Source organism: Jatropha curcas, chromosome 1, assembly GCF_041381405.1.
Source record: "Jatropha curcas cultivar XTBG-Jc1 chromosome 1, XTBG_Jcur_1.0, whole genome shotgun sequence".
In the NCBI taxonomy this organism is placed as follows: domain Eukaryota; kingdom Viridiplantae; phylum Streptophyta; class Magnoliopsida; order Malpighiales; family Euphorbiaceae; genus Jatropha; species Jatropha curcas.
In genome coordinates, this window is record NC_143151.1 from 7,279,235 (window position 1) to 7,287,144 (window position 7,910).

The 7,910-nt window shown below is 33.9% G+C and overlaps 1 pseudogene; it reads left to right on the forward strand.

Annotated features, from left to right (window-relative positions):
• The first annotated feature begins 2,513 nt into the window (after nt 1–2,513).
• On the forward strand, nt 2,514–7,303 carry LOC149498913 (glutamate receptor 2.8-like; annotated as a pseudogene).
• The last annotated feature ends 607 nt before the right edge of the window (nt 7,304–7,910 follow it).

Consider the following 7,910-nt stretch of genomic DNA (forward strand, 5'->3'; position numbering starts at 1 on the left):
GCTGTGAAAAACTTCTGGCACCAAAGTTTGGTCTATAAGATCTGTTGAGCATAATCTTTGCCTCAGATTGTGAACTGTGATTAATCTGCCTTTCTTGCTGTATTGCCATCGAGAAAACTTTAGTTAAATCAGGAAGAGGATCCATCATTAACACATTAGATTTAACAGATTCAAATCTCTCATTTAAGCCTCTTAAGAATCTTATGACTTGTTCATGCTCAAAGTTTCTCCTGTATTGTGTAGCTGCTCCACAATTACATGCATTTCTACATGTACATGCAAGTATTGGTCTAAGAACCAACAACTCATCCCATAGGATCTTAAGTTGTGTGTAAAAATCATTCACAGTTGAATCTCCTTGCTTAAGACTCGCAATTTCATCTAACAAATCAGCTATTCTGTAATTATTCCCTTGAGAAAATCTGACTTGTAAATCTCTCCATACTTCTGAGGCATTGTCTATCCATAAAATACTCTGTGCAATGTTTGGAGACACAGCCTTCTAGATCCAAGAAATCACCATTGTATTGCATCTGCTCCAGATATTATACAATTCACTATTTTGATCAACTGGTGCAGATATCGCTCCAGTAACAAAACCTAGCTTGTTTTTGGAAGCTAGGGCTATCTTCATAGCTCTGGCCCAAGAATGATAGTTGTAATCATTCAATGGAATTGAAATAAGAACTAAACCAGGCGTTTCATTTGGATGCAGATAAAAAGGATTAGAAGGATTTGTCAAACAATCATTCAGATTTACAGCCATTTTAACAGAATTAAGGAAAGAAAGTGAGGATGACAGGATCAAAGTTTAAGAATAAGATGGAAGAATTGACAATTGATCAAGAAAATCAAAGAAAGGAGCAATCGATTGAAAAGAAGAAAAGAAAACTCAGAATCAATCCGTAATAAGTTGCAGGAGAAAAAAAACAGCAAATCAAAGAGGCAATTGAATAAACCTGCGCAGCATCTGCTCTGATACCATATAAAATTTGATTGAATTCATCTCATTGAAGAAGAAAATAACAGATACAAGTGCAAAAGATTAAAGATATCAGATACAAGAGAGGAAGATGACAGATAACAGATACAAGAGAGAAAAAAACAGAGGAAGGTTTTCAACTCACTCAAGAAGAAAGGAAGAATCACACACAGAAAACTTGTTACCCAAGATGCTCTATACAGTTACAACTAAAAACGTCTCTCTCTTGATTTTTCCGTAACCAACCTATAACCTCCCACTGTTGTTGTTATAAGTATGAAGAAGATATACAGTATGTGTTTTGTCATTGCCTTCATTATCCATGCGACACCGTTTTCCCTTTTTATAATATTTTTCTTTCTTGTATAATGAAACGACGTCGTTGGTTAATACTAGCCGTTGTTAACAACGGCTTGCTTCCTCTGTTACTGCCTTCTTCAAACCACCATCATCTTCAATCCTCTGTTACTGCCTTCTTCAAACTACCATCATCTTCAATCCTCTGTTATCTAGTGACAAATAAAAAAAGAAAACAACCAATAAGACTTCTATATATACTTGCATCAACCTTGCTTTCACCATCTGAATTGCTCAATTTTTCACTAGGAACTAGAAGAGTGCTAACTTCTTTACAATTTTGCATCCCAAACTTTATCAAAACTTCATTCAAGTATTTCTTTTGGCAAAGAAATATACCACGTGTAGATTGAATGATCTCAATTCCCAAGAAATAAGATGCTAAAAGATTTGCAGTGTGAGCAGACAGAAGCTACAAAGATCATGTGTGATAATATTTCAGCAGTTTCAATCTCCAACAATCCGGTGTTTCATGGTCGAACTAAGCATATCAAAATTAAGTTTCATTTTATCAGAGAAGTTCAACAATCTAACGAAGTGCTACTTGTATATTGCTCATCTGAAAATCAACTTGCAGACATTTTTACCAAGGCCATTCCTAAGGAGAGATATGAAGACTTGAGACAAAGAATTGGTGTTTGTCACTGAAATGCCAAGGAGGAGTGTTAGATTTCTGGCATTTCAATTCCAGCATACTGTCAATATTTTTTTGTTATTCCTTTTTTTTTACAACATCAAATGGTGGAATTAGTGGCTTAAGTTAGTGGCTGTTTTTTAGCTCTTAGTTGCAGATTTTTCTTATTCAGTTTTTATTCACCTTATGGGTGGCATCTAAATAGGAAGTTTGTTATTTCCATTCTTGTATAAATTCTGCAGTATTCTTCAATGAAAGTCAAGCTAGAATTCTCTATCAATTTCGTAAGATTCAATCTGTAACAACAGCTTTATATTATTGTTTGTTTCAACAGTTTCGTCCTCTTCCCTTTTCTTTTCTTACATAAAAGATTCTTAGTAGAGTTTGAATTCTTACATTTTATATAATATATATGATAGATAGTACTCCATCCGGTCTTATCCTATAATGTTCATTCCTTAATTTCAAAGCCTATAAATAGCACATCTTTCTAAAGCTTAAACCATAATCTTGAAGCACTTCAAATTTCATAGGTCAAAGATGTGGAAACGCCATTTAAGAATTGCTTTCTCTTACTTGTTCCTCCTCCTTCAATTAAAGGTTCTGTTAGTGGAAACAGTAAATGAGACAATTCCAGTCAATTTAGGTTTGGTTATTGACTTTGAAGATTGGATAGGAAAGGTGGGTTTGAGCTGTATCGACATGGCTCTCAAAGACTTCTATGGTACTCATGCTTACTATAAAACCAGGCTGGTTCTCAACATCAGGGACTCCAAGAGAGATGTTGTTGCTGCAGCTTCTGCAGGTTTTCTCTCTTGCTTCTATTCATGTGTCTCATATTAATTTTATTATCTAGTTAATCTACGGCAACAACTTTTTAAATAGTTTTATATTATTTTTTTTATAGTGTTCGGTACCATAACATTTGAACTAAGTTTTAAAGATGAAGGTAGCGTTTTATAAAAAGTTAACTATGTAACGTTAGCTTTTAGCTTTTTATGGAAAGCTAATCAAACAGCTAAAATGCTATTAAAATAACTTATCAGCTACATATTGAAACAGTTAATTTTACCGAACATATCCCTGATTTTCAAACATTAATTCCTTCTTAACTTGTACTCACCACATTATTATATTCTTCCATGATTGATAAAAAAATTAGGTACCATTTTATTTAGTTGCATGTTCTATTAATGTTATACATGCCAAATGACAAATATATCCGACATGATTAGTTTAGTTGGTTGAAATGAGTGTTCTCATTACTTGAGGTTTGATGTGATCGGAAAGCATTATGAGAATAATATTATACTCTTCAACGCATTAGATCGATGTGTGAGTATATATGCCCTTGAGATTATTTGGTAAATGATTTAGTCTCGATCACTGGTATAAATGTAAAAAATGAAAAAGTCAAACCTTTTTCAAAAAGTATGATTATTATCTAAACTTTTTAAAATAGAAAATTTTACACCTATGTCAAAATTTAATATAATAATTTTACATGTACAGTGTTACCATTAATCAAATCTTATAATAAACTTAGGTACTCCATCTATGACAGAATATAAGGTTGTTGTATGGAGAGTAAAGAACTAATTAATTCTCTTAATCATATAAAATCAAGAGTAATTTGATTGAATTACTCATGATCTCAAAATCAATAATAATTTGTGAAGATAGTTATTGTATGTGGCATAATATTAGAAAAATATCATTTATTATTTCTTAAACTACTCAAAACGACTAATATTTTGACACAGAGAGCGTAATCGTTATTTCCATTTACATTAGTCGTTCCAATAACTTTAAAATATGGATGACTAATATTTAATATAAGGATACCTATAGGTTGTGGCTCAATTGACAATGCAGGCTGAGCATGTAGGAAGAGCTCTCAGGCTCGATTCCCACTAAACGCACTTGCAGGGAGTGATGAGAAGCCTTAATTGTGATTAAGTATATCCCTGGTGATAAGGTCTGGATATATTAGGAAAATATTAAATACAAATTATGATGTAAGTTTATTAATTATGTCTCTTATTATAAATGGAATGAAGGGAGTATTTGTAAACAGTAACATGATAGTATTTTAAGCATTATATACAATATTATGACGACTTGCCCATTTCAGAAACCGAAAAAGGAAAGAAAGAAATTCACCTTATTTTTCTGTCATCTGCTCTTGAAAAAACAGCTTTAGCTTTGGACCTAATGAAAAATATTCAAGTAGAAGCCATCATAGGGCCGACGACATCCAAGCAAGTCAATTTTATAACCCAACTTGGAGAAAAAGCTAAAGTGCCTATAATATCATTTGCTGCATCAACCCCTTCTCTTACTACCATTCAAAGTCCATACTTCTTTCAAGCTACACCAAACGACTCCGCTCAAGTAAATGCCATAAGTGCAATAATTCAAGCTTTTGGATGGCGAGAAGCGGTGCTTGTCTATGTTGACGATGAATATGGAGTTGGAATCATACCTTATTTAATTGATGCCTTGCAAGCAGTTGATACTCAAGTCCCTTACCGGAGTGCTATTTCTCCATTAGCCACAGACAGTCAAATTATTGAAAAGCTTTACAAGTTGAAGGAAATGAGAAGTAGAGTTTGCGTTGTGCACATGTTGCCTGATCTTGGTTCTAGGCTTTTTATAAATGCAAAAAAGATTGGAATGATGGGTAAAGGCTATGTTTGGATAATTACATATAGAATGACCGCTTTCTTGGATTCAATGGATTCTTTTGTTATTGAATCAATGCAAGGAGTATTGGGTATTAAACCTCACGTTCCAATGGAAAAGTTAAAGAATTTTCAAGTACAATAGCAAAGGAAATTCCATCAGGATAATCCTGAGAAAGATGATGCTAAATTGAAAATGTATGGATTATGGGCTTATGATGCTACAATAGCATTAGCCATGGCAGTTGAGAATGTTTCAACTAGAACTAAGAACTTTGACTTCGAAAAGTCAAGTTTTTCTAGCAACTCAACAACAGATCTTGAAACTACTGGTGTTTCTCAAATTGGTCTGAATCTTCGTCAAGCATTATAAGACATAAGTTTCAGAGGAGTCACAGGGGATTTCCAATTTGTAGATGGGCAGTAAAAGTCATCAGCTTTCCAGATAGTTAATGTAAATGGGGTGGAGCAACAAGGGTAGGATTATGGGTATCTGAAAAAGTACTTCTCAAAAGAATGAAGTTACCATCAACAAATTCTTCTAATATTAGTCCTCTAGCTACTATTATATGGTCAGGGGAAACAGCTTTAGTTCCCAAAGGTTGGGAGGACCCAACAGATGGTAAGAAATTACGGATAGGAGTGCCAGTAAAGAAGGGTTTCATGCAATTTGTGAATGTGACAATAGATACTATTACCAATACCTCAAGTGTAAAAGGTTTCTGTATAGATCTTTTTGATGCTGTAGTGAAAGAATTAGCATATTCTTTGCTTTATGACTACATTCCATTTGCCAATCCTAATGGCAAGAGCGCTGGAAGTTACAACGATTTGGTCTATCAAGTCCAGTTAGGGGTAAAATTTCTTACTCACTTTCATTTTTCTCTCAAATTATATGAATCATTTATGGTTCAATAAGCATTGTCACTTACCGTTTCTGTGTGTTCTTTTTCCATTTTTACTGTTGCCAACAGAAGTTTGATGCTGTGGTGGGAGATATATCTATTGTTGCCAACAGATCCCAATATGTGGATTTTACTTTGCCATATACAGGAGCTGGCACCGTATCGATGATTGTCGTAACCACAGATGAAGAAAGTGATAAACCATGGGTTTTCTTGAAACCTCTAACATGCGATCTTTGGATTAAAAGCTTGTGTTTCTTCATTTTTATTGCATTTGTAGTATGGGTTCTTGAACACAGGATAAATGAAGAGTTTCAAGGTTCTCATTCTCAGCAAGTGGGCACTAGCTTCTGGTTTTCTTTCTCGACAATGGTTTTTGCACAGAGTAATTAATTTCCTTTTCACCTCTTATGTATACATATTAATAATTGTATTTTCGATTCAATCTAATAATTTTCAAAATGAATAAAACTATAATTGCAAGAGAAAGAGTGGAGAGCAACTTGGCTAGAAAAGTAGTAATCATATGGTGTTTTGTCGCACTCGTACTAACACAATGCTACGCCGCAAGTTTATCAAGCTTTCTAACCATGGAACAGCGATGACCCTCCGTTACCACCATAGATGAACTGATTGCAAATGGAGAAAATGTAGGCTATAAGAATGGTTCTTTTGTTAAGCTTTGGTTTCAAGGAATCCAAGCTCGTGCCTTACAAATCTGCTGAAGAGTGTAATGATCTCCTTTCAAAAGGAAGTGAAGTAAAAATGGAGGCATTGCTGCTGCTTTTGATGAATCACCATCGACAAAGCTAATTATGGCACAGAATTGCTCTAAATATACCTTGGTTGAAACTACTTCTACGTTGGAATCACAATATAGAAACAACATATCAAACATTCAAGAATTTAGAACAGATGGACTTGGCTTTGTGGGTTTGCCGTCTCTTTCTCCTCCTCCTTTTTCTTTCTTTGCAATTTTTTATTTTTATTTTTTTTTGCTAATTGCTCTGACGACAATTTGAACTCAGAACATCGCAAATATTAAATGCAGAATTTCTTACATGGGTATTCTTTTTATTTTAAATGTTGTTATTCTTAGGTCTTCCCTAGAGGTTCTCCTTTAACGGCTGATGTGTCTAGAGCAATTTTAAAGGTGATTGAAGGAGACAAAAGCAAAGAAATAGAAGAAAAATGGTTTGGGAAACAAGTGACTTGTCCAGATCGTAGCAATTCAGTTCCTTCAAATAGGCTTGGTCTCAATAGTTTCTGGGGTCTATTCTTGATTGCTGGAGTAGCTTCTTTACTGTCTCTAATTATATACATGGCTATGTTTATTCACAAAAACAGAGGAATCTTGATTACCTCTGACTCTAATGCTTCACTGTGGAGTAGAATTCTTGAATTGTTAAGAATCTTCAAGCAGAAAGATTTCAGATCGCATACTTGCAGAAAAAGTGATGAAAATGAACCAAGTTCATCTACCTTCGCAATGGATACAGATTTCCTGGAAGAACAAAGGACGTCTTCTCCAGAATCTCAGGAGGCAGCTTTAAATATTGAGTTTTGTTAACTGAGTCAAGAACAATCCATGGAAATAGAACTTGAAAATAATTGATCTTGAATAGGAAATTGTTTTATTTTAATGTTAAGAAAAAAAAAATTATGTAAAGTATGATCTAGTATATCATGTATTCGTTTCTCTGCCTCTCACTGTGGCTTTAGTTCTACCGTGATTGGCTAATTTCAGATGGACCTTTTGTCGGTTCGACAAGATTGGGCTTTCTTGTATCTAATACCTAGTGCATGGTAAAAAATTTAAAGATTGGAGCAAAGCCCAACCCAAGTGAAACAAATCATTTCCATCTATTCCATGGATGGGCATAGGGTTGAACATTCTGTTAATCAAACTGAACGAAACCGAATTAGCATGGTTTAAGGTTATCCGAATATACTTTACCTAGAAGCTGATGGTTTGGTTCAATTGAGATTCGGCTATTCTATATTAAATTAGTTATTAAAAATAAATTTAATTATTAGTTATATAGGTAAACGAATCAAAATGATTATTAGTATTAATAAGTTAGATCCATATTTCTCTGAGTATCTAGGTATCCATCTAAGCCTTTTCTCATTTGAATCTGGCTCTTAACTTTTAAAGCTGTGCCACATGCATTTGCTGAATAAAATAATATTCTAAGTAAGTAGAATTTTTTTGAGATTTCGCTTAATCTATTTACTAGATTTATCCATAATTTGTTATTCCTTATTTTGAAAATCCATGCCCAATAGCACCTAGTATGAGAAATCCAACGATCCACATGAGATGTGACAGTTGTGTGCGTATGTGA